Source organism: Cibotium barometz, chromosome 55, assembly GCF_041138505.1.
Source record: "Cibotium barometz isolate CiBa-2024 chromosome 55, ASM4113850v1, whole genome shotgun sequence".
Lineage (NCBI taxonomy): Eukaryota > Viridiplantae > Streptophyta > Polypodiopsida > Cyatheales > Cibotiaceae > Cibotium > Cibotium barometz.
Genome location: NC_141100.1, coordinates 6,108,484 through 6,112,765, shown reverse-complemented (window position 1 = coordinate 6,112,765; position 4,282 = coordinate 6,108,484).

Sequence of the window (4,282 nt, the reverse complement as noted above, 5' to 3'; positions counted from 1 at the left end):
CAAAAATAATGGTCCCCACAATGAATGATTGGTTAGGTAAATTCACCAAATAATGAGAATAGAGGCAACCTTACTAGGATTGGTAGGCATGACATGAACTGGTAAAGACAACCTTACTAGCATTGGTAGGCAAGATGACATGAATTTGGATTATTGTAGTCTCTCTCTATTAGAAAGTCTATGAATATATAACGTATAGTTATTTACATAACAAGATCCAATATTTCATCACCCAAGACATGGTCCCATATAGTCTTATCACACGAAGCCCATTGGAAGACTACAACATTGGTGGCTTGGGTCTTCGCGCAACATTTTCCCTCTAGAAAGGTGGGTGCTGGGCTACGTCATTATTTTTCCTTCATCATTTACTCGAGGAAGCATGTGCCCTTCCCATTATTAACTATTTGGAGTTCTTTTCCTAGACTATTGAAGCCTTGTCCTCCTTTAGCACATTTTGTGTGTGGACATCACATTTTCAAATTTCTTTTTACCCATCCTTGGGTTGTTGCAAGATCAGGGTGTCCAGTTTTATCCAGTTTATGCTGGACTGGGACAATGCTTGGAGAGCAAATTTTGGGGGGCAAGGTACTTAAAATGAGATCAAGAAAATAATAGAAAATACACTTGCCCTTAAATCAACCTAATATAACTTAAATTAATATAAATTAGTCTAATTAATCAAAATTAATCAAAAATATGATGAAATGATAAATAAATGATCTTTCCATACTTAGAGTGATCCAATTTATTTTTCCATAGGTGCACCATTACAAGTACACTAGTCCCTATAGGTTTTAGATGATTCACATCAAAAATGTAATTTTACTAATTAGATTATTAATATTTACAAGCCTTCTGATAGTCTGAAAGAATTTTGAAAAAGAGATCATTAAAAATCCAACCATTGGATTTGCAATTTTTACTAACCACCACATTCTACTAATGTCTCAGTATCTACCCACTCTTTTGATCTACAAGATTGGGATTTTAAGTGGTAGCTATTGTGGGTACAAAAAGTGGCGTATATTATAACACTTTAAAGACCTTGAAATATTTAAAGAAAATAGACAAATATCTTAAAATTTTCTCGAAAAATCAAGTTAAGCTCCATATTATGTGAAGATCTAAGGTACAAAGTGGGAATCTCATATGAGTTTATATGTAAAAGATATTAACATTTTATGAAATTTGTTCAAATTTGGGACAGGGTGTATACATTGACTTTGTACCTAAGAAAATGAGGACTTTTGACTATCTAATGCTTAATCAAATTATGCAACTATATTTCCAACTTTGAATATGATGTTCCAACAAAAGAACTTGAAACGAAATTCCTTCATTTACTAGGAGAGATTAGCCACTAAAGGTAAACCATTAGGACCTCAATGGAAGGCTTCTTGGGCCCTTTTATTTGGGAATTTAAGGAGTCAAACCTTTTCTCTTAAGAAGAAACGTTTTCTAATTAGAAGCTTCAAAACGGCTACTTTATTCGAATTTGAAATTTGGGGGGAAAATGGAATTTAAAATCTAGCGGACAAAACCATATCATGTAACATATCTATGGAAAGCTCTTGATGCGTAGATCACGGATCTATAATCTCCGCTCAAATTGGAGCTTGTATGTAGAAGTTATGGAGGTCCGAAAATTGTAAAATTGCCTCCCCCCCCCCTTTTTGGGGGAAAAAGTGCACCCTTTGACCACTCTTAACCTCTCTTACAAACCCAACATTTCAGTCCACATGGCAACCCCCCATTTGGCTATTCCTTAATCACCTTGATTAGGCTTGGGCAAATTAAAGGGCCCAAGAAGACCCCATTTACTTCCTAATGAAATGCCTATTTTTTTACTGTTTACAGGGTGCCTGAGTGGACAAAACTGGGCACCCTGATCTTGCAACCACCCCCTTACCTCTATTCCCTAAGAGTGAGGTTGTTAGTTTTCATGATTTTTCATTAATTATACAAGGGTTTATGAGTTTTTTCTTTATTTAAAGACGTCTTTAGATTTTTAGAATAAGAAAAAGAGGGTTTTTAGTTTAGGGTGATTTTACTATACTTTGATGAGATATTGCTTTACCTTTTTTACTTTCCCTCCTTTGTATAGAGAAAATTTGAATCTCTATTTATTTCCTTTCGTAGCTATGCTCAACCACATTAATGACTTTAGACCCTCTCAATCTTGGAGTTTTTACTCTTCTGCAAACAAAGAAATTGAAGAGAATATATATATTATTTGGTGCCATTTAGTTAGAACCTGTAAAATTCATCCCTCCAGCTTTTGAGGTGTAAAGGTGTAAGAACCTCCCCTTCTGTTCTTAAAATTATTCCCCTCTCTGAAATAGGAGAAAGATCTTGTTTTACCATGTTTTGGCCTAGAGAGAGAAAATGTTTAGAGAGAGATAATCTAAAATTTAGATATCTTTGAATATAAAAATCCTCCTAGTGTCTAAAATGGATTCCCCTGAAATAGAAGTTCAAAATGAACTTTCCAATGTGCATTAGGAATTAATTGAAAATGGTATAAGGGACCTTAGCCTAAGGGTCTACATTTTCAGAAATTTTTGGATTATGGTCCAATTAAGGTTCCAATGGGCCAATTGGATTAATCCAAGTGTTGGGATGAGATAAATCCAAAGAATAAAAGAAAATACCCAAAAATGAGTAAATGCTCACATAAGATGAAGAGTTGACTAAGTACAAGGTCTATTAGTTAAAAATTATGAGATATTACTAAAAAAATGAGATATTTTGGAATAATGATGCATTTTTGACACCTTGGTGAGGGGGACTCTTGAGGTAGGTGCCTATTTCACATGTATGGAAGGATTTTTAATTCAAAAAAATTATGATATTTTTTATCTCTACTCTCTTCTCGATCAAACCAAATCAAAAAGGGAGCCAAACTGGTCCAAATCTTATCCAAATTGAGTCAGACTGAACCTAGAAAATTCTAGAACCCAATTGGACTTGGTTAGTGGCCTCCCTCACCTATAAATAAACCCTTAGTCTTTTGTAAAAAAATATTGGAGCTATACCATGCCAGTATTATATTAAAATAATCATATTTTCTATTATCCCTTAAATTTTCCTCTCTTGGGAGCTTGGAGCTCTCTCTCTCGACAACAACTCTTGGAGTTGCTCCTCCTCTTGGTGGACCAATTGATTGGTCGGGGACTTCACTGCTGCTAATAGAGAATCAAGCCAAACTTGGAGATAAAATCATTTCGAAGCTATGGCAAAAAAATTTAGAAAGCATATCTTATTTTTATGCATAATGCTAAAAGAGGACTTCCTACCATATTCTAGGATTGGACATCCTATGCAAAAAGAATGATTTTTATCATATTAATGAGAAATATTTTTTTTATAATTATGCTTAATTTTTTATAATTATGCTTAATTAATTGATTAAGAGAAAATAGTAAATTTTGGTAAATTTATTTTTATGCAAAAAGAGGAATTCCCATGATATTTGAGAATCAAGCATTTAAATGGTAAAAGAGGAGTTTTTGGTAAATTTATTTCATGCAAAAAGAGGAATTCCCATGATAATTGAGATCCAAGAAATTAAATGGTAGAAGAGGAATTTCTGGCATAATTCAAATTATGAGTATTTATCAAAAGTGGAATTTTGAGCATTATTAATTTTATTAAAAAATATGGGTAGAATTGATTTTTGTAAATCCCATGAATCTTTTACTCAAAAGAAGAATATTGAATATATTTCACTTGAGAAATTTGAGAAAGAATATGAAAATATCCATCGAGAAAAAGTACCTTGAACTAGACTAAGCAATTGGCAGAAACTTAGAAAAGTCCCATCGATATATCGAAAGTAGAAAATAGTACTAAAAGTGGACGTGATAAGATGTGAATGTGATGTGAGGAGATGTGAGTGGATGTGATGAGATGTGGATAAGATGTGATGCGATGCAAATGGATGTGGATGTGAATGTGATGTGATAAGATGTGAATGTGATGTGATAAAATGTGAGGAGATGTGATGAGATGTGATGAGATGTGGATAAGATGTGATGCGATGTAAATGGATGTGGATGTGAATGTGATGTGATAAGATGTGAATGTGGTGTGATAAGATGTGAATGTGATGTGAGTGGATGTAAATGGATGTGGATGTGAATGTGATGAGATTTGAATCAGATGTGCTGATATGTGAATGAGATGTGCTGATATGTGAATGGGTGTGATGTGTAAATGGATGAGAATGAGGTGTGAAGTGATAGATGTGCATGTGAATGAATGGATGGATGTGGATAGA